Below are 24,360 nucleotides of genomic sequence, written 5' to 3'. Positions count from 1 at the left end.
CAGACGAATGGATAAAGAAGATGTGGTACATATATACAATACAATGGAATTTTTACCTAGCCATAAAAAGGAATGAAATTGGGTCATTTGTAGAGACGTGGATGAATCTAGAAACTGTCATGCAGAATGAAGTAAGTCAGAAAAACAAATATCGTATATTAACGCATATATGTGGAACCTAGAAAAACGGTACAGATGAACCGGTTTGCAGGGCAGAAGTTGAGACACAGATGTAGAGAACAAACGTATGGACACCAAGGGTGGAAAGCGGTGGGGTGGCGGGGGTGGTGGTGTGATGAATTGGGCGATTGGGATTGACATGTATACACGGATGTGTGTAAAATTGATGACTAATAAGGACCTGCTGTATAAAAAAATAAATAAAATAAAATTCAAAAATTAAAATAAAATCTAGTAGGGTGTTACTATTATTATCTTTTCATTATTCTTTTTAAAAATATTAAAACTAGATTCACATACTTAGAAAAGAAGAAAGAAAGGAAACGATTTTAGATAGATCCTTTAAGAAACAGTTTCAGGAAAAAAAAAAGTAGGAGAGAGGTTGTGAAATAGAAGGTTTATCAATGGAGTATTTTCAGCAACACTAAAGTGGTGGAAAAATAAAAATGGAATTTAGAGTTCAGAGTGAGTGGGTTGAAGCAGAAGCACAAATATACTGCAGTGTCAGTGTAGGTGGCAGAATGGCTGCAGGGGAAAGAAATGTGTGTGGAGCTGTTTCCAGAGGTGTTTCCCCCGTGCAGTTGTGCCAATGAAGAAAAAAGTCAGATGTTTTTATTGATTGGACCAACACTGGGTAGAAGGTTGTGATTGTATGACCAATAAGGTCAATTAAATCTTTAATAATTTTATGACTTACAGCATTCAAATTAATTGGAAAATCACCAGATGTTTTGCTTTTGTTAATACTGTGTCGATTTAGCAGAGGTCAGTGCTTCCTTGTGTTGTGTGGCAGAAATCTAATGCCATGAGACCATCTTCTACCAGAGGGTTCTGGGATCAATGTATTTTGAACACCTTGCATACTATAGACTAGGCATGGGCAAACTTTTCCTAGAAAGGGCCAGATAGCAAATATTTTCAGCTTTGTGGGCTACATATGATCTCTGTTACATATTCTCCTCCTCCCCCTCCCCCTCTTCTCCTCCTCCCCCTCCCCCTCCTCTCTTCTTCTTCTTCTCCTCCTCCTCCTCCTCCTCCCCCTCCCCCTCCCCCTCCCCCTCCTCCTCCTCCTTCTTCTTCTTCTCAACCCTTTAAAAATGTAATAAATATTGCTTGAGGGTTATGCAAAAATAGACCACGGGCCACTTTTGGCCCCTGGACTGGTAGTTTGCCTGCCCCTGCTATGGACCCTTCCTGAATATTCAAAATATATACTAGTGCATTAAAGTCTTTAAAAAGATATGTAGGATAAAACTGTGCTTGCTATTGTTTAACGAGATTTATCTCAAATTTATTTAACCATGGAACTCTTTTTTTCTGCTACCCACTTAAAATCTTACATAATTAGTCTCCTATGGGAAATACCTTGGGAAATTCTGGCCTTTTTCACATAATGAGAATAATAAATTTATTCCTACCTCACTCACCCCATATGCAAAGAAACATTCCAGATTGCTTAAAAATATAAATAGAAAAGTGTCAGATACTACCTCTGTCACATTGGAGTACAGATAGATTCCCAGGACAGACTTCAAAAGTACTAAGCACAAGGAAAAAATAATGGAATTGACTATGTCAAAATTAAGGATTTCTGTTCAACAAACCGCACAATAGAAAACCTTAACTGAGCATAAGATTGGGGAAAGATATTTGCAATGTCAAAAATCATAAAAGATTAGCATTTCAAGGAGCTCTTGCTAATTAATAAGAAAAAAACTGGGATCCCAATATTAAAAAATGGGCAAACCATATGAATGAACAATGTATAGGAGGGAAAATCAGAATGGTTAACTTGTATATGAATAAGATGTTCAACCTCATTAATAATGAGAGGACTGCAAAATGAAAGGATAAAATACTCCTTTATACTAAACCTAGGTTGGATAATAGTCAATGTTGGCAAGGATGTGGGAAAACATTTTTTTTTCGTGCACTGCTAGTGGAGACATACGACCACAGCAACCATTCTGGAGAAAAAAAAAAATGGCAGAACTCAGTGAAATTCAGTATGTGCATACTCACTCTTGGGTGCAAACCCAGAGAAAAGTATCCATAGATCCAAGGGTAACAAAAGCAAAGCTCATCACAGAATTTTATTTTGTGCTAAGAGGATGGGAGACAAACTAGCTGCCCATCACTAGGGGAATGGATAAATAAAACATGGTAGAAACTCATTTTGGAATACTATACAGCAGTCAGAACCAATAAACTGGAGGTACGTAAAGCAACATGAATAGAGCTTTCAAAATCAGTGTTAAATGAAAAAAGTAAACAGAGCGAGATCTATAGCATAATGCAAATTGTATAAACTTAAAACATAAACATATTAAAAAATATACAAATATATATTCATATATTTATAATGTATATAAAATATATTCTCTTCTTGGTCATTAAGCACATGAAAAGATGCTCAACATCACTAATCATGGGGCTCCCCTGGTGGTCCAGTGGTTAAGAGTCTGCCTTCCAGTAGGGGATGCGGGTTTGATCCCTGGTTGGGGAACTGGGATCCCACATGCTGCAGGGCAACTAAGCCTGAGCACCACAACTAGAGAGAAGCCTGAGCTCCACAATGGAGAGCCCACGCGCCACAACAAAAGATCCCACAGGCTGCAACTAAGATCCCACATGACACAACTGGGGCCCCACAAAGCCAACTAAATAAATAAATATTTTAAAAAATGCTAATCATTAGGGGAATGCAAATCAAAACCACAATGAGATACCACTTCATACCCATTAAGATGGTTCTTATTAAAAAACAAAACAAAACACAAAATAAGAAATGGTGAGGATGTGAAGAAATTGGAACACTTGTGCCTTGCTGGTGATGAGAATGTATAATAGTATAGCCATTGTAGATAGCAGTATGTAGGGTCCTCAAAAAATTAAACATAGATTTACCATATCATCCATCAATTCCACTTCTGGGCATACACTCAAAAGAATTGAAAGCTGAGACTCAAACTGATATTTGTACACCAATGTTCACAGCAGCCTTATTCACAATAGCCAAAATGTGGAAACACCCAAGTGTCCACCATGGATGAATGAATAAACAGAATGTATATGCATGCAATGGAAAATATTCAGCCTTTAAAAGGAAGGAAAATTTGACACATGGTACAACATGGATGAACCTTGAAGACATTATGCTAAGTAAAATAAGCCAGACACAAAAGGACAGATATTGTATGATTCTACTTACATGAGGTACCTAACTTAGTGAAATTCATAGAGACAGGAAGCAGGATGGTGGTTGCCAGGGGCTGGGAGGAGAAGCAATGGGAAGTTATTGTTTAACAGGTATGGAGTTTCAGTTTGTGAAGATGAAAAGAATTCTGGATGGTGGTGATGGTTACAAAATGTGAATGTACTTAACACCACTGAACTGTATACTTAAAAACGGTTAAAACGGTAAATTTTATATTATGTATATTTACCACATAAAAAAGGTCTCTTCTTAATATGCCCAAACCAAGTTGTTTTCTACTGAATACTGATCAACAGATCAGTGTGGGGAAAAAGAACATAAGATCAACTTAATTTTTCCCTCTGACAGAGGATGAATCTTGGGGAAAGTAGAATAGTAAGCGGCATTCAATCGATATACCTAAGACTTTAACATCAATTGCCAAGAGTTGAGTTGATTGCACTTTTCTGTTCATGATACAGTAATAACATCATGCCAAGTCATCTCTAATTTTATCTTATTATTCTTTTTTCCCCTTCATCCCTGATACCCCACCTCTGTTTTTTTTTTTTTTATAATAACCATCCCAATGGGCGTGAAGTGGTATCTCGCTGTGGTTTTGATTTGCATCTCCCTGATGATTAGTGATGTTGAGCATCTTTTTATGGGTTTATTGGCCAAGAAGAGAACATTTTTAATTACACAGTAAGTTAAGAAATTCATTGTATATGTATCTCTGGATAGCTTCTTCCATGAAGTCTTGAACACTGACACATTGACTTGTAGTCTTTGTTACAGGATAAAATAAAAGAAAGAGAAAAAAAAAAACCTGAAACCTTTAAGGATGCCTGGAATTGTCAGCCAGTTAATCAGTATTCACAATCATTCTTCTGAGCAGGTACTAATGCTTATCCAATGTTTTAATCAAGGCAGATTAACTGCAGTAATGACCTCAAAATCTTAGTGGCTTAACACAATAGATGTTTTTACTGTTCATATCACACTCCAATAAGTGCCAGCAGGGGGCTCTGTTCCATACAATCATTCAGGGACCCAGGCTCCTTTGAGTTAGTGGTTCTGCCATCTTAGGAGAGCTTTGAAGTTCATCACTGGATCCTCTGCAATTAGCCAGCTGTTAAAAAAAAGACTGCACAGCAGAAGTACCCCAACTCTTAACTGCCTGGTCAGGGAGTGACACCATCACTTCCTTCAAATGCCACTAGTCATACAGCCCCATGTAGACGCAAAGGGGCTAAGAAATGTAGCCAAGGAAGAAGAGAATGTGAATTTTAGTGAAAAGTTACCCAGTTTTTGCCACAGTTAACAAGAGATTAGAGGAAATTTTTAGGTTTGAGAATTTTTTTTTTTTTTTTTTTTTTTGGCAGCTTGTGGGATCTTAGTTCCCCACCCAGGGATCGGAAGCCGGGGCCCTCGACAGTGAGAGCACAGAGTCCTAACCACTGGACCACCAGGGAATTCCTAAGAAGAATTTTTTAAAATACAGATTTCCTTTACCATCTGCAAGTTATTTTTAAAATTGTAAATCATTTATGGCTTATAATTTAAAATTTTTGAACCAAAATATATGGTTTTCCCAAAGAATACATTCTTCTAAGTACCTGGAGTGATAATTTTGTTAGCATGGTTCCTGAACTGTTTATGTTCCATATGTAAACACGAGCTCCCTGTGAAAAAGCAGTTCATTTGGGGGTGTCCTATAACACGTGGGAGAGTATCTTGAGTGTGGAAATAATATGGATCGATTTTCCCAGACGGAGAAGTAGGATGAAGCTAATGCACCTAAGATTTCATCATTCATTCCATATTTGCATATTCTGTATCAATTTCAAGTGAGATCGCAAACTATAACCTGCCTATGACAGGACTCTAAAGTCAGAATAAATTCCCTATTGCAAAATAATCAAGGCAAAAAAATAAAGAAGACAAATGCACACGTGTGGAACTCAGCAAAACGAGCTGAATTCAAGCTTTTCAGCACACACTCTGAAAAACATAAACACAAAGCAACCACAGGCAGGCTATAAACTATCCTGAGTTACACGATTTAGTGATAAGACAGATGACCTGGAAAATGTGAGCTGGTGGGGTTGTCTGAGATTGATTAGTTCTCTGCCCTAATGCTCAGGTAATAGGATGCCTTTCAGCTCCATTCTGCCTATTTCAGTCCAGATTTGTTTTCCCTGCTGCCTTAAGAATTAGAAGAGATCCCGTCACTTTCACCCTGCAATCATACAGAAGCTAGCTTTCCTTGTATTACTTCAAAATACGCAAATGCAATTCTTTTTCCTCCACAACACAAAATGCAGTTCACGTTAATCTAATGGCATCAACACACCATCTCACAAAGTTCTTCCTGAGAGATTGATTCCAAAACAAAGCAGAATGTCAAGAACTGGACAGGAGGATGAGGGGAAAAGACAACAATCTAATAGATGCAAAGCAGGAAACCATAAGCAAGCTGCAAAATTGGAGAGACAGACGTGAAACTGAATCAATCTCTATACTACAGACTTCACAGGAAAACTGAAAAGCAAACAGTCATTCCAAACCCACAAAGTGGAAGCATGATGAGATACGTCAATGGGAAAGAAGAGAACCAAGTTTGGGGAGTGGCTGGAAAGCCAACCAAACAAATCAATTCAGAAGAGATAGCTATGGAAGGTCTTGACACAGAGGTGACAACGGTAAGGATGAAGGCCATGCTTGGGAGTAGATATATGATTTGCAGCATGTCAAAAATCTCCAACATGAAAAGTTCTGTGTTAGCCTTCTCTAAACCTCCATCTGTATAATACAGTTAAGTTGATTTCTGCTGGGGAGAACTCCAAGCTAATCCAGCCCCGAGCTCTCCCATATAGTTTTGTGAGCTGTCACTATGAGCATTCTGATATTGGAGTGGGAGTGGTACACAGAAAATATTATTTATAGTTATCAGGTTTAAAATTAAACTAGTTGATTAAATAACAAATTTAAAATGTGGTTTACTTTTTTTTTTTTTTAAAGGAACCATTTTGAGATATGTCAGAGCACACGGTTCTTTTTTTTTTTTTTTTAATTTTATTTATTTATGGCTGTGTTGGGTCCTCGTTTGTGCGCGAGGGCTTTCTCTAGTTGCGGCAAGCGGGGGCCACTCTTCATCGCGGTGCGCGGGCCTCTCACTATCGTGGCCTCTCTTGTTGCGGAGCCCAGGCTCCAGATGCGCAGGCTCAGTAATTGTGGCTCACGGGCCCAGCTGCCCCGCGGCATGTGGGATCTTCCCAGACCAGGGCTCGAACCCGTGTCCCCTGCATTGGCAGGCAGATTCTCAACCACTGCGCCACCAGGGAAGCCCTAAAATGTGGTTTACTTTTAAGGCTTGAGGTTTAACTGAAAAATCTTATCAGGCTATTTATAAATCTGGTAAATTTTGTAAAATAAAAACAAGAAGGCTTTTGATTGGTACCTGATCCACTCACACTGAAGATTCTAAGCATTTGTCACAATGAATCCCATTTACAAACTTAATCAGATCTTTTTTAACATTCATTAATAAAAATATTGTATTCAATTTCTTTTTAAGCCCTTCGAATGCCTGAAGGGTAGGCTTACAACCAGAGGAAGTAATATTTCCTTCAAGTACTTAGAAACTTTTGTCAATCTAATGAATTAAAAATTTTAAGTTCTTTTAAACAGTATAATACTGCTTGCAGGCTAAGTCCATTTTTCTTATGCCTTTTTGCTTAAGTGACAAGCCTAAAACCAGTTATACATTTTAAATCAAACGCACAAGACTAATCTGTCAGTTTCTCTAATACACTAAATTCTCTAAGATACCACATATACTTTTACTATCAAGCATTGATGAAATATTCCCATACTTAATACACATGTATTCATGTATGGGCTTGCCCTCTCTGTATTCAGTTCTTCTTATCCTATAGTTTCATATAGTGAGTTGAGGTTATTGCCTTGACCATGACCACAACAGGATCATCATCTCAGGCAGCCTGAGATTGCTTATTGATCAGAGATCTGAAGCCAGTAAGCAGGCCTGGGGGATAAATAAGTCCAAAAGGATTCTTTTTTTTTTTTTAAATAAATTTATTTATTTATTTTTGGCTGCGTTGGGTCTTCGTTGCTGCACACGGGCTTTCTCTAGTTGCAGCGAGCTGGGGCTACTCTTCCTTGCGGTGCTCAGGCTTCCCATTGCGGTGGCTTCTCCTGTTGTGGAGCATGGGCTCTAGGCACGCAGGCTTCAGTAGTTGTGGCGCATGGGCTTAGTTGCTCCCCGGCATGTGGGATCTTCCCGGACCAGGGCTTGAACCCGTGTCTCCTGCATTGGCAGGTGGATTCTTAACCACTGTGCCACCAGGGAAGCCCCAAAGGGATTCTTTCTGAGTCACTGAAAGACATGCTGAGCCTTTTGGGGATAGCCTTTATGGCAATAAAAGATGTCAAATCTTATATCCTTCAGATGAGTTGAGTTGCTCCGGGTTTAAAATTACGCTTTACGTAATTCTTTCATGTGACAATCTCAAATTTTCAAACCCTTACCAGGCTAAGCTTTTTTCTTTTGTGTTGAATTTTAGATTCTTATCTTATTATTCATGTCTGTAGACCACAACACTAATGAGATCCAATTGGATTCTGCATTCCTCTCACACCTTCTTCATGTTGTATGGTTACAACTTTACAGCTGATTTGAGACATGAGGAAATGCAGCAGAGTAGATGGGCTTGCAGGTGGATTCTGTCCCTGATGCTGCAGTGGGTGACTCAACCTAGAGGGACCAAAGGGAATGTTTAATCCAAAAAACCTCCCCCTGAGAGTCCCATTCAAACTTCCTTCTCTTCCGTGATGCCAATTTCACAGCAGTACAGCACATGTGCAAAGTGCAACGTGTCCTATTTTACTGTGATGAGTGGGGTCTCAGGACTCAAGCTGTAAAACAGTTGCCTATTCCCAGTCCCAAGCAAGACCATGCAGTTTGACTCAGCTCCAAGTATTCACATGTGGCAGGCTGAAAAATGGTCCCCAAAGATGTTCACATCCTAATCCTGGAAACTGTGAATATGTTACCTTATATGGCAGCAAGGACTTTGCAGATGTGACCATATTAAGGATCTTGAGATGGAGAGATGATCCTGAGTTATCCAGACGGGCTCGACGGAATTACAAAGGGTCCTTGTAAGAGGCAGGCAAAAGCCGTGTGTCACAGGAGGAGATGTGATGATGGAAGCAAGAGACTGGAGTAATTTGAGGAAGAGGCCACAAGCCAAGGAATGCAGGCAGCCTCTAGAAATGAGAAAAGCAATGAAACAGATTCTCCTCTGAAGCCTCCAGAACAAACCAGCCCTGATGACACTCTGACATTAGCCCAGTCAAACTGATTTTAGACTTCTGACTCGCTGAATTATAACAGAATAAATCTGTGCTGTTTTCAGCCAATACATTTGTGATAATTTGTTACATAAGCATTAGGAAATTAATAGGACCAGTCTCTTCCAGACACCTATGGCCGACCCCTCTCCAGATCTTGCTTTTGAATATCATGGTGCCCTTCCTGGCTAGACAGCCCCTATCTCCACTCAGTGGGGTCATTGCTTATCTGCTCTCGTCTGCATTCCCCTGCAGGCTGAATTTTCCAGACTCCCATCACCTGGTTTCCAGCAGGGTTCAGCTGATGGGAGGCATTTTAGGAGACTGGAGGGCAGGACGGGAGAGAAGCCAGTGCATTTTCTACCCTCTCTCTGGGCCATGGAAATGGTACCTCTGGGAGTCACTGCATCTCCACAATTCCTGCTTCCACCAGTCAGGATGTCTCTCCGAAGTCCCGGCCTCCACCATGCGAACCCTCGCGTCAACATGCCCCACCCATCTACCACCATAGTTCTACCACCTCCTTCCTTTGTCCTTCTAGCCAGGGGTGGGAGGTAGCTGCTTCCTGTTTGCTTATCTCTGTGTTGCCTCACCTTCCCCTGTTCACTTTTTGAATCATTCTAAACACGATATATTTTATTTTCCGTATTTATTCCACTATGAAAAAACTTCGGTCTTTTCTGTGTTTCTGCCACAGTAATGCTGTTTTTCTCTGTGTCCTTGATCACTCAGTGCGGGGAGGTAAGGCAGCTCTTTTCTGACTCTGAAGTCTACCTCGGAACCTGAGAAGTTTCGTACCTCCTCTCATTTCTCTCAGCCTCATGGAATCCTGACCCAGAAACATCCTCTGACTCTGGCCCCGAATTTCCCCAGCCCTGCTGTTTCCTGCGTGTACACCCTTGAATCGTTTTTTAATGTCATACCATCTCAACAGCCTTCTTCATACTAATTTACCATTTGTATATTAGTCACCAACTCTGATGACCTTAAGCCAAAGGCATTTGTTGGAAGGACATAAGGGCTCAGAGAATCAACAGGAGGCTGGAGGCATTGAACCATTAAAATCGGCAGGAACCGAGGGAACTCAGAGGACCAGGTGCCAGAAGAGCCACAGTCATGCAGCGTGGTGGGGTGATTGGCCACTGCCCCAGTCCTGGTGATGACAGCCCGTTTCTCATGTCCTTTCAACACTTGTTCAAGATTCCAATTCCTGAGACAGTGAGTGTGATTGGTTGAGCCCATATTATGTGCCATCCCCCAGGGAAAGGGAGGATGGGTTCCTTTCAGGTTCCTTAGAGGAAGGGATGTGTTCTCTATGCCATCAGAATGACACCCGCGAGGGAAGGACAATTCCCTCCAATGAAATCAGGATGCTATGGAAAGGCATTAATGTTGGACAGTCAAAAGCAGAAAATGACCATTTTCTACACATCTTCTTGTGTCTCAAAATCCATGACTGACCTACAGTGAGGGAGGCCATGCAGGTGTGAGCTATATGGGACACCTCTGTACCTTCTGGTCAATATTGCTGTGAACCTGAACTACTCTACAAAATAAAATCTATTAAAAAAATTTTTTAAACCCATGACTGATCCTTTTGATATTAAAATTCTCACAACTCCACATGGTCCCTCACAAACTCCCACTTACCTTGCTTCATCTCTTAATCCACATCTTTTGAAAGGGTATTAATCTTGGGCTGAATCATCAATGATTTGAGATTTTTTTAAAACTATTTTAAAAATTAATTTCATACTCTGCAAAATATTTAATGAATGCGAAGTGTGAAGATACAGTCTATTACCATCCCTGTAAATCAAGTCCAAATGAGACATTACCTTTCCAGGCATTAAATAGGCTCCCCAGTTTAGTACATTGGGTTTCCAGTAGACATCTGGGATAAATAAGACAGTGTGTGTGTGTGTGTGTGTGTGTGTGTGTTTTCTTAAGCTGCTGGTTTAAGAGTCAACAAAACAGCTTGTTCTCCACAAAAATGCTGTTAAGATGCACATATTTCTCCAGTAAAACACACATGCCATTCAACAGGCATCAGATATTTACCAAGTGAGTCCTTGCTTCACTATTGCTCCACTGCCCATCAGGGAAGGCTTCAGGCTCAGCCTTCATTTCTGGCTCTTCTGTACCAGCCAAACCTCCTTCCCAGAAGCTCCCACCTCCCTCCACCCCCGAAGAGGTTCATCTGCACAGTGCCTGCTGCGGCTAACAAAATCGTGGTGTCACACATATGGCACACCAAGTAACTTGGTGCTTGGACCAAAGTTAACATTTGGTAAACAAGCCAGCTGCCTTAAATTCCCCTTGAATCACTTTTCCTGTTACACAACCATTCAGTAAAGGAAATGCAGTCCACGCAGATGAGTGGTGAAAAGAGGGCACGTCTCTAAACCAGCAGCAGCCTGCAGAAGGGGAATGAGACTCCTGCTCCCTTTGTTCTGGGCCACAGGCCTGCAGATGCAGACCCTCTCCAGGGCCCTGCTGTAGAATGGCTTCTCTCTCTCTCTCTCCTGGAGACAGAAACTCTTAGCAGCTTACACTAGCTGTCTGGGATGTATTATGTAATGTTCACTCCGTACTACATGCAGTGAGTCCCCAGGTCACATTGCACTTGTCTAGAACAGAGAAATTCTTAACAAAGACGCACAAAGTGGCTGAAGGAAGAGGAAGCAGTTGATAACTTTCCTTCCATCACTCTGAGCTCCATCACTAACTTGTCTTCTGTGTTACTTTTGGAAGTGATTTCATCCCTTGCTTGTTGGTCTCTGGTTACTTACCTTACTCTAGCGTATTTCATAAAGAAGATGAAGAAGATCAGCCTCTTTTTTATACCTTATTTGTCTTGCTTAGAATCACAGCACAGTATTCACATACCATGTACCACGGGACTAATAAAAAAATATAACAACAAACAATACTCTCTGCCTCTTACAAGCTCAATAAATACTTGCTGAAAAACAGCCAAACCCCACCCAAAAAGAAAAGAAAATGTCAGTTACGCAATGACTCCTGTTTATGACCAATACAAGGGCATTCATTCATTCACTCATTACATTTATTGAGCGCCTCCCATCGCCAAGCACCAGGCTAGGCACAGGGGAAACGATAGTAAGCGAAACAAGCCATGGTCCTTGCTTTCATGGAGCAACAGATATTGATCAAATAATTACACAGATATGCTAACTGCAATGGTGACCGATGTTAGGAAAAGACACAGAATGCTATAAAAATCTACACTGGTGGGATTTGATTAGCTAGACAGGTCAGAAATGTCTTCTCTGAAGAAATGGTGCTTGAGCTGAGATCAGAAAGATGAGTGGAAGTTATGTAGCTGAGAAGAGCAGAAAAGAGCATCCCAGGCTAAGAGAAGAGCTTTGGGGTCGGAGGGGGCGGCGAATACAAGGAGCTGGAAAGTCATTGTGTCTGTACGGAGGGAGTGAGGGGAAGCAGGGCAGGACAGGAGCCTGAAAACCCAGCCAAGGACCGCACTTGAGGAGTCTGCCTTATCAAAAGAACGATGAGAAATCACTGAAAGGTTTCTTTGGCCCTGGAACGAGCAGACGAGGGCTGGGCTTGCAGATGGGGACCATGAAACCCGTGGGTACCAGTCAGTTCCCCTCACAAGCTCTTTGAAGCATCATGGTGCATGTAAGAACAACATGGACAAAGGACACCTCCCGGGTCCCCCGCCTCTGCTTCTCATGCATCTTAGGGTGTCAGCTGTGGCCAGCAGCCTATCAGAGAGGCCAATCCTTTAAGCGTGAAAGGCCCTGAACTATAGGGTTTCCGGTGTTTATTTGCACCCCCCCCCCCACCATGTAAGGCAACAATTCTGCACACTCAGAAGTCCACGGTACCCAGCCTAAAGTCCCAGGCTTGAGTGATGAAATTCTTGCTGGACTATATTTTAAACTTTTCTGCATCTTTGTTGCAGAACCTGGGAATTCTCTGTGTCCATTTAGGGGCTTTCCATTGGCAAGGCCTTGCTGTTGTTCGGCCACAAGGGTTTCGAAAGATGGTTAGTAATACAGAGGTTTTTGTTCTGGAAGTATTGCTCTGGCTCCAGTGTGTGGATCAGTTACAGGAAGTCCACAGTGCGAGTGGTGAGGGCAGTGAGGAGGCGCTGGTGCCTTGCACCAGCGTGGAGACAACAAAGGAGGGGAAGCGAACAGAGTTAAGGGATGTTTAGAAGATAAGTGTCAACAGGCTCAGTGGGTGATGTGGGGATGAGATTCTAGTTTATGAATCACACAACTAGATGGAATCCCAAATTCATTAAAAACTCGTAATAGGAGGACTCTGTATTTACAGTTCTGCGTGTAAGGAGCTTGGGAGTTCCCACTCTGTCCTAACAAAAAATAACAAGCTGAACAGACTGAACAATTAACAACTCTTCTTGGATCCTTGTGAGAGAGGGGGACACAGGGTGAACTACTGCCCCAAGATTAGAGAGACAGACAGGAGAATACAGGGAGTTCAGCTTCTGGGACCAGAAACTCATGAACAGAAACCGATGGAAGCCAGTGGTGGGGTAGGAAAATCTGAACTGTAATGGGTGAGTTGCTGGAGGCTTAGCGTGAACAACTCCAAGATTTAAAAACTCCAGGCTGAGCCCCAAATATTGTGAGATTTACCTCCAGGAGCTTGATCAGGTTCCCACAATAAGTATCAGAGAAAAAACAATCCCCTTGTGCTTCCAGCAGAAGGAGGAGGAAAGGAACCACTGTGAAATAGGCCAGAGCACTCTGTTCTCAACAAAGCCTGCCCTCAGGGGCAGCTAGTTAACCAAACCTATCCTGCTGGGGTATTATCAGAGCCTAACTGACCCGGGGGAAGGGAAATACCTAACTCCAGATGGCTCTAGCCAACCCGTCCCACCAAAGGGGGAAGAAGAAAGCTGAGAAACACTTGTGAAGTTCACAGTTCAGAGATGCAGGCACTAGACTATGAGACCTAATCAGAGAGCTATAGAACACCCCACCCACACACACACCCATCACCACCTCATCACTAAAGGCCTATTTACAGCAGCTTCTTTTACCCGGTACATCACGTCCACCCATCAAGGAAAAATTACAAGGAAAACACAGTTTGAACAGACTGAGCAAGCACCAGTACCAGACAGGGCAGAGATGTTGGAATTATCAGACAGGAAATTTAAAACAACTATGATTAATCTGCTGAGGGCTCTGATGGACAAAGTAGACAGTACACAAGAACAGATGGGCAATGTAAGCAGAGAAATGGAAATCCTATGAAAGAACCAAAAAGAAATGCTAGAGATAAAAAACACTGTAACAGAAATGAAGAATGCCTTTGATGGGCTTATTGGTAGACTGGACATGGCTAAGGCATTCATCTCTGAGCTAAAAACTCGTAATAGTGCCATTCACTAAGATAGAGAACATAGGAGGAAGCCCAGATTATGTCTTGGATGTGTACATCATCCAATGGAAAAACCTGTAAAGATGAAATGTTTTTCTTCCGGCTGGGAAGGAACTGTGGTGGTTTTGCCCTGTCTACAGAGAAGTGTGTAGCAACCGGGTGGGAAAACAAGACAGAGAAGAGGTGGACTAATGAGAAAAGACACGGCTTCAATGGGAACCACAGGTAGTTGCTATTTTCCATGCAATTTTATTCAGACTACAAAATAAAACACATAAAGAAGCTATGCAGATAAATGTGGGAGAGGCCCTAAGATGGAAAGAACTTCCCAAGTATTCATCATGGATAAACTTTTAAATGTTTTCCTCTGGGGCCAAGTAAGGCAGAGAAACTAGAAGACTCTAACAGATGACAGCTGGTGTCAGAGGTCAGGCTCTATGGACCATCAACGCTGCTCCAGGCATGGCTGCTAAGGTTCTCAGTTTGTGGGAACACACCAAATCCCTCCAGGATCTCTGGAGTTCATTCTACTCCTAAAATTTGTGTGATGCTGAGTTCACTCCAAACAGGACTCAAAATACAGGTTACCATGCCCTTGATGGCTTGGTATGTTTTTGATCCTGTAAATATGTATCACATCTGCCTTCTAAAGGCCACTAGCTTAAGTTGGCATAGAATTCGAGTACTGGGCACATCCAGCTGGAAATTTCCTAATAAGCCTGGGAATTCAAGAGGGGATGGTAGAGCTCAAGAGAAGGCAGGGATTCTGCAGAAGCACAGAGCACAGCAGGGGCCTCTGAACAAGTCCCAGTCCAAGACTCCACCCTCCCGCCCAATGTTCAGGCAGCGCTGGCATTATGTTTGGCAACAGAAACATACAGAAATGTAAGGTAATTTGAAATGCTAATTCCAGCTATATCTAGCAAGTATTATCAGTCCCCTCATTTCTCCTAAATTAATCAGAATCAAACTATTTTTATTCAGTAACTGTACTCTAATCTTAAATAGTTACTAGAAGCTAAAACTTGGTTTTAGCTGTGTCGTTAATTTTTAATTAGTCTGCTACATTGGTGTGTCCATTTACAGATGACAGATTAAAACGGTAACACATTTTTAATATGTTTTTGTCTACAGATGTATGTCTACGAATGAGAAGGAACAAAGGGGACTCATTTGCCAAGAAGCAGAAGAGCTGGACCTTTTTTCCATTTAGAGACAAGCACTACACTCCTGTGGGTGGATACGGTTTTGACACCTGCTGCCGAATAGGGAAGAGAGGCTCTGGGCTGAGTACATTCCCAGCATAGTGATGCTCACTGACACTTTTGCACTGTTTCTTGCAATGCACCAATATCAGGGGCAACCCTGTAAATATTACTTGCACTATAGGGGATCATAATCATACTGTTAAGCTGCAGACAGAAGACTCTAGGTCCATTTTAGCAGAAAAAAATATATAAGGTATTTTATTCCTTAACGCAAGCATCAAAAGATGAAATTAAGCTAAACAAAGGCTATAGCTGACATGATGCTCAAAAATATGGATCACTGGGAGTTGAGAGGAGCAACCCAGAGAGTGGATGACGGACCAGAAAACAATAGGATCTTGGCAAACTAGAATGATGGATTCTATCTGTCAAGTTGAGGTTTAATAAGGATGATAAATGTAAGGACTTTCCTTTACATTCAAAAACCAATTCCACAAGTATAGGTTGGAGGATTTGTGGTTTAGCAATAACACAGGAAAAAAAGTTTTAACGCTTTAGCTTATTTTACAGCCAATATGATGTGACTACACAAGGATAATTAGTCTTAGATTCCATTTATAAAATATGATTGTATCAGGCAAAAGAGAGGTAAGTGTTCCGCTCTAGTGAAACCACATCAGCACCTGATTATTGCACCCATTTCTCAGGAGCACTTGAAGAGGACCCGTTTTAGTTAGGGTACGTCTAGGCTGCTGATACAATGAGATCTATTGATTCAGTGGCTTAAAGAACGAACAAGCTCGTTTCTCTCCTATGTAACAGTCCCAGGTAAGTGTTCTAAGATGGTAAGTGGCTCTGTTCCATGTGGTCATTCAGGGAACCAAGTTCCTTTCACCATCATTGCTTCATCATCCACCAGGGTATTATCATCTACTACAGAGTTGAAACAGGGTCACCGCTATGACCAGGTTACAGTTGAAGGAGTAGAGGAAGGACATGCAGAGGAAGTATCCGCTGTCTTAAGGTGCTGGCCAAGAATTGGCACTCATCTTTTCTGCTCACATTCACTGTCACCCAGTGTGCCCGTACCTCACTGCATGGCAGGCTGGGAAAGGTAGCTCAGATGGACACCCCATCTACCCAACTATAATTCTACAGTAACAAAGGGAAGGGAGAATGGATTTTGGTGGCTAGATCACAGTTCTCTGCTACAAACTCTTGGAGAAACAGCGATCATAATGATGGGACAAAGTTGCATATCATGTTAGGAACATATCGCATCGGAAGAAAATAAGTATTGTGTTTCCTGTGGAAGTGATTAGACTAGTTTATTCTCTGTGGTCCTAGGGCCTCAAACTAAGATATACAGGTAAAGGACTTCCTAAAATAATTATCAGAATATAAGAGAACTTCCTTCTAGAGGTGGAAATTCCCTCTTACTAGAGGTATTTGAGCAGAACCTTTGGACTTCTTTTAGGGGCTTTAGGATTTCTTCCAAGCATTCCAAGTGGCCAAACGCCCCTTTCTAGCACTGGGTTTCTATGATTTTAACTAAACTTGTGTTTATAACTCATAGGGGAAGGGAAGGGAAGGCTGAAATTTCTTAGGAGCTTGCTATGTGTAAGTCCTCGCAATAACCCGTGACATAGGCATTGTTCCCATATTACCGACGCTCAGAAAGGTTAAGGACCCAGACCCATTAGGTGGCATTCCTGAGATGGCAATCATCACTGGTCTGATCGCTAAACCCATGATGTTTCCATCAAACTGCTGCCTCCCAGAATGAAAGTCAAATCTAAACTGTGTTCCCTCTTGTTTCCTCCCCACAACCCCAAACCCTTTATCTGAAGTATCAGGGCTGACTGCCTGAATGGGACTGACTGTTCTGTAGGAGTTAGCACAAGTTAGGAGCATTTTAACATCCGGTCCTTTTTCCAGCTCTTTCTACTGAGCCAGATGACTGATTTGTCACCCACGCTTTTCCTCGGCCCCGAGGCAGAGCCACCTATTCATCCAGAAGCTTCTGCCTCTCTCACTCCTTCCCTAAGAAGAGCACAGGGATTCTCCTGAAACCCCAGACCAGACCACAGTGAATCATTTGCTGCTTTCACCTGCCAGTGTTGTGGAAAAAAGGTTTCATTTGAAATTAATTCTTCAGCCCTTGTGCACTGAAATGGATGTCAAAAGTGAATTAATCACCACCGAAGCTTCCACCATAGAAAATTTACCCAGATTCCCTCCAAAGAGGATGACTCATGCAAAGCACCTGTTTTGTCTCCTTAGTAACTGCTCTTAGAAGCCCCTCTTGTATTTGCATGCAGGCGAGCACAGCAAATTGACTGGGGGAAGGGAAAAGGTTCGCAGCATACAGAGTGTGCTCTAGGCAGAATGTCACCTGTAACACTGTTTGCAGACCATCTCGTGCCTTATGGGCTCACTCTGCATCTCTGTTATAACCCCAGCATTGATTCAGCCGCAGACTCAGTGTGGGACAGAAGCCTGGAAAATTACTAATGGCCTCAGGGAAGGTTTGGTGACACACAATAAAATTGGTTCTGGTGTAATCTCTGTATTGGGAAGATGGATTCATCTCTGTATTAGAAATGTGCTTTTCTTGTCTTTGACCTTTGCTGCAGTTAGAGTTAGGCATACAACTCTATCAAGAAGGAGGTAGGCGGGGTCGATGAGAGAGGTTCAATCAAACGACTTTTCCTGCTTAACCACAGGAGATAATATTCTAAGAATTGTTTGGTTTGTTTTGTTTTCACTGTTCTATGTGGTTTTTGTCTATCTCGTTCACAAAGCCCTCCCTCACTGGCATTGCGGTAAAATAAAAAGAGTATTTGGATCAAGAGCTGGATACTCGTGTCACAGTGTGTTCTCAGCCACTAAGGAGCGGGTGCCTGTAAACAAATCACTTGGCTTCTCTGGTTTTCCTCTGGTTTTTTTTTTGGCCGCTCTGCATGGCATGTGGGATCTTAGTTCCCCAACCACGGATAGAACCCACATCCCCTGCACTGGAAGTGCAGAGTCTCAATCACTGGACCGCCAGGGAAGTCCCTCTGGGTTTCCTCTTTGGAACTGAGGGATATAACTACTTGACACCATTAGCCCTTCCAATTCTAAAATTTGACATCATTTCCTGGGATCTTATGAACTTTAAAGGTAGAACTAAGCGGCTTAACACTGAAATTTATTGGGCCGGAGATCATCCAAAATGGAAGGTTACTTACCCCTTTATTTTACAAATCATGTCCAGAGAAGTTACTTGTCTAAGATCACAGAAAATTCAAGTCTTTTCATAGTTTTCTTTTTTGTTGTTGTTTCCATTTTTATCATAATTCAACATGCATATCATTGCAGTCAAATTGCTCCATAAGACTTGTTATGAAAAACAGTCGTTCTCACCAGCCCTCCTTTTCCTACTGCCTAAAGGCAGCTACCTTAAAAAAATGTTTTTAACTTATTTACTTCAATACCTCTAAATATTTTATTGTTTCAGCTTCAGGTATAGCCTAAAACACAAAACACACATTTCTCAACCCTCTCTTCTCTCTGTGTAGTTGTATCATAATTTTGTTTAGATTGGTAATCAGTATTAATTTGATGACATAAATATTATTCACAATATGAAGCATATTATGATTGCTTTTCCTTTCTGTTTTCTTTTCCCTGAAGTTAATAATTATCGTGTTTTATTTTGCTTAATTTTCTATGAATAATCACAAATCCAACCCAAACTCCCTAGAGTTGTATCTATCTTATATATATATATTTAATATATTTATTTATTTGTTTATTTATTTATTTATTTTGGCTGCATTGCGTCTTTGTTGCTGCACATGGGCCTTCTCTAGTTGCGGCGAGCAGGGGCTACGCTTCGTTGCGTTGCACAGGCTTCTCATTGCGGTGGCTTCTCTTGTTGCGGAGCACGGGCTCTAGGCGCGCGTGCTTCAGTATTTGTGGCACGTGGGCTCAGTAGTTGTGGCTCACAGGCTCTAGAGGGCAGGCTCAGTAGTCATGGTGTACAGGCTTAGTTGCTCCGCAGCATGTGGGATCTTCCCAGACCAGGGCTCGAACCATGTCCCCTTCATTGGCAGGTGAATTCTTAACCACTGTGCCACCCAGGAAGGCCCTATCTTATATTTTAAAACTCCTGTAGGTGTGGAACAAATTTCATCTTCTTGAAGACAGCTCTCCCAGAAACTTCTGATCTGCTTCAGTCTGGACCAGATGTTCTCAAGACTTACACTGGTCTCCACTATGCTCTCCATTGACCATTCTCTGGGAAACACCCTGCACCTGCCTCCTGTGTTGGATCTTCGGTTTTCTGGATCCTACATCTTCCTCTTTCTTGGTTTAATCTCTAACTTCAGCAGAACGTTTCCTCTAGTAAATTCCTAAGAAAAGGTACACGGGAGGTGCTTTCTTACCGTGACTTTAATGTGCATTTACCTCATAACTAATGATGTTTAGCACATTTTCATATGTCTATTGACCATTTGGACATCCTCTTTGGTGAAACGCCTAGTGAAAATTTTTGTCCATTGTTGGGGAAGGAAGAGTGAGTAATATCTATCTTTTCTTACTGATTTATACGAGTTATTACATATACATATATATCTGATACCTGAATATATCAGATATATGTATTATAAATATCCCTTTTTGAGGCTTGCTTTTTCACTCTCATCTTTTTTGATAAAGTTCTTAACTTTAATAAGTCCAATTTATCCATTTTTTTTCTTTATACTTAATGCTTTTGGTATCCCATGAAAGATATCTTTGCACATTCCAATGTTACATTCCTATGTTATCTTCACATTTAAGTCCACAGTCAACTTGGAATTGGTGTAATGAATGGTGCAAAGTAGAAATCAATATTTATTTTTTCCAATTAGATATCCAATTGACTTAGTATTATTTATTGAAAAGACTATACTTTTTCACTGCTTTTCAGTAGTAATCTTTCTCATGAATCAAATGACATAATAGGTGTTTTACTATTTCTGAACTCTATTTTTTTCCTTTAATCTTTGTCTCTCCTTGCATAACACCACACTGTCATAATTACTGTAGCGTTGTGTAAGTCTTTTTTTTTTTTTAAATACATTTATTTTATTTATTTATTTTTGGCTGCGTTGAGTCTTCGTTGCTGTGCACGGGCTTTCGCTAGCTGCGGTGAGCGGGGGCTACTCTTCGTTGCAGTGCGTGTGCTTCTCATTGTGGTGGCTTCTTCTCTTGTTGCAGAGCACGGGCTCTAGGCGCGCGGGCTTCAGTAGTTGTGGCATAAGGGCTCACTAGTTGTGGTGCACTGGCTTAGTTGCTCTGCAGCATGTGGGATCTTCCTGGACCAGGGATCAAACCCACGTCCCCTGCATTGGCAGGTGGATTCTTAACCACTGCGCCACCAGGGAAGTCCTGCATTGTGTAAGTCTTGATATCCATTGGGGTAAGTTTCCAACTTGATTCTTTAAGATTGTCTTGATTATTCTTGGTCCTTAGTTGTTCCATGTAAAATTTAGAAACAACCTGTCAATTTACATACATATGCACACACACATACCCACACACAAACCCTGTAAAGTTTTGATTGAAATTGCATTAAGTTTATAGATCAATTTGGGGAGAATTGACAACTTTTCAATATTGAGTCTTCCACTCCATGAGTATGGTATATTCCTCCATTATTTAAGTCTTCTTTGATTTCCTTCCCTACTGTTTTGTGGTTTCAGGTGTAGAGGTGTTACACATATTTTAATAAGTATTTAATGTTTTATGCTAATATAAATATCACTAAAATTTTTTATTTCTAGTTGTTTCTAGTGTTTAGATATACAGTTGAATTTCGTATATTGACCCTGTATCCAGAGACCTTGTTAAATTCACCTTTTAATTTTAACAGTTTATTTTTATGGTTTTTTGATGCACTCAATTATACTGTCTGCAAATTATGATGGTTTATGTTTTCCTTTCAAGTCTTTGAAATGGAGCAGGACCCTATGGTCCTTGCCCAACCCCACGCCCACACCATGTACTCAGCCTGCCTTTCGTCTGTAGAAAAACTTCAGCCAAAGAATAAGTTTGATCAGACAAGTGAGAAAATGTAGAAACAAAGGAAAACAGTCAAATGAGACCAAATAATAATAGTTTAGTTATTAAACATAGTTAAGGACCTTTAGTTCCTCCTCAAGGGCTACAGATAATACTCTGAGCCCTATCCTGTGAGCTGTCTTGTAGATACTGTAACCCCACCAGGTGGAAGAAGTTAACTACATGATGACCAGACTGCAGCCATGACATAATAAGCTGCCACGATTCCAAGATTTGGCCTCAAGGAAATGGGAACAAACAGACCCTGGAACTGAAGATTAACTGCACCTAGAACAATCAAGATGATGGTCAGAACACCGATGACCAATTTCAAGATGACTGTCAGAGCTGGCGGTGCTGTTTCTGCACGTAGCCCCCTCCGTCTATAAAAGCTCTTGCTCCCTGATTGTCAGAGGGGAGGAGTCGGCCTTTGGACAAGAGTCTGCCCTCCTCTCCCCACTCCCCCTCCCCCCCACAGGTGACAGCCTCCAAAGTAAAGCAAACTTTCCTTTCCACCAACCTTGCCTCTTTATTGGCTTTTGAGCAGCGAGCAGCTGGACCCCACTTTCAGTTACATCTTTGATATTTCTTTATTTTTTGCCTTATTTCATTGCCCGGAACCTCTAACAGAATGTTGATTAGAACTGATGCAGACACCTCTGTCTTATTACTGATCTCAGGAGAAAAGCTTTTAATATTTCCCCATTAAATACAAAGTTTGATGTAGGTTTTTGCAGAAACATTTTTAATTTTAAATTAAGAACTACCTTTCTATTTCTAGTTTTCTGCAAGTCCTTTGGGAGCTGAAATTTACCAAATAATTACCCTGCATCTATTGAGATGATCATATAATTTTTCCCCTTTATTCTGTTAAGGCAGAGAATTGCATTGACTGATTTTTCTAATGTTAAACAACCATGCATTCCTAGAATAAACTCAACTTGGTCATAATGATTCATTCATTTTATATGTATTTTGAATTCTGTTTGTAAATATTCTGTTTATCATTTCTGCACCTATGCTCATGAATGTGAGAGGCCTGTAACATTCCTTTCTTGTTCCATTTTTTTATCAGATTTTTATGTCAAGGGATATCTCTGGAATTTTAGCCCTTGAAGTCCTGGCTGCCTTGGTCGTTCTCTGAGATCTTCAAATAGCTGGGTTTTTTTAAAAAATGCTATTAAGCTCTTATAATTGTGCTCAGGGGAGGGTTTGTCTGACACAAGCTATTCAATGATAGCCACAAACAAAACTTTTGCCTTTTACAAATGTGACGAACCAACAAAACTTCAAACAAATTCCTAACCGTTAGTTAGCCTTTTGACCTGTTTCCGTTCCTGAAAAATTCTTTGGTTACTAAAAGTGTAGTTTTGACTTTCAGTGTCACTTAGTGCCTTCATCTGTTAAAACAGAGTTGAAGGGGAATAAATGAAAATTAATTATGGACATAATATTCTGTCCCCATAAAGAAGGGGAAAAAAACCAATTTAGTGGGAAAATGTTAATATATCCGTCTTTGATATTTTTCAAATATTAATCAATTATTATAGTAAAAAGGCACCACAGCACCCTCAATGATGGGACTCAAAACTTTCATTGGACAAAAGAAGATGGACTGACTATTCATATCCTATAACAACTCTCAGGAAGAGAAAGACATTATCTGGGCAGCAAGATGAACAAATTATATTCATTAGTTTTAAATGGATGTTAAACAAATTTCTTGGATTTGGCTAAGGAATATGGGATGCATCCGATAGTAATGAAATGTACGGTAAGGTCAATCTGAAATAGACAGAAACATCTAAAAAGGGGAGGGTGAGGTGAGAGTAGAGAAGTAGAGATAACTCTACATTTTTTGAACTCCTATTATGTGCTAGGTGTTTTGCTTGGGGCTTTGCTGGCATTATCTCACTTAATGCCTGCAAACATAATGAGGTATTTTTGTTCCCACTTTATAAAAAAGGAAATTAAGGCTCAGTTAGAATAAATAACTTTTTCCAAAATCACACAGACAATAAGTGGGATTCAAATCTAGCTCTGTTTGACTCTAGAACCTATATACTCTTCCTACTAAACCAGGCTGAGATTAAACAGAAGAGAAACCAGGTTTTCTTATCAGTAAAGACTAGATTCTCTATTAGTAAGCCCTGCAAAAGGGAGTTATGGGAAGGAAGAGTTTAGTTATGTGTTCATGGCTTGTTGCATAAGGATTTTATTTGGGGTGTGTATTTCCTTTGTCTCTGGAGTTCTTGGTATATTCTCAAATAAAAACATTTCCTGTTTACTACTGACTGGGCTAACATCCAATAACCAAGCAAGACAAACAAATTCCAACATGTTTCTATCCAGTGTAGAGTTAGATTCTGTGTATCTGTGGCTGATCTGCTCAGTGGTCTAGGAAACAGTGTCAATTAAGGTCAGGTCATGGGTCAGATCTTCATTTCCTAAATGTGTTTTATAGAACACACTAGTTTTACATGATAGTGACAGATATTATTCAGGAAAAAATTAAGCATCTAGGGGTGGTTTATGGCCAAATATGTTTATTAAACTCTGGATTAAACCAAGTTAAACAAATTTATTTCAGACTTTTCTACACCTTAAAATATTAATATATACTGTGACTATTCAGGGGGAGGTATAGTATAAGTATTTTCAAAATTTATTTGGCTCCAAAATGCTTTATTTGAGGAATATCTTCTAGAATCATTATCACATAGAACATATTTGGGGGAGGGAGGGGTTAGACGATTCATAGGCCAATTAGTTTTGTAGCAACACACTACATCATTGGTCAAGGGGGAAGATATAAAAGTACTGTGTACTGAAAAAAAATGCACAATCTAAAAGTTGAGAATTATGTGTCATTCAGTGGACTTACTGAGGACTTAAGCCCAGGAG

Source organism: Eschrichtius robustus, chromosome 18 (genome assembly GCF_028021215.1).
Source record: "Eschrichtius robustus isolate mEscRob2 chromosome 18, mEscRob2.pri, whole genome shotgun sequence".
NCBI lineage: Eukaryota > Metazoa > Chordata > Mammalia > Artiodactyla > Eschrichtiidae > Eschrichtius > Eschrichtius robustus.
The sequence above is the reverse complement of the archived record's forward strand: the minus strand, read 5'-3'. Positions refer to the sequence as shown.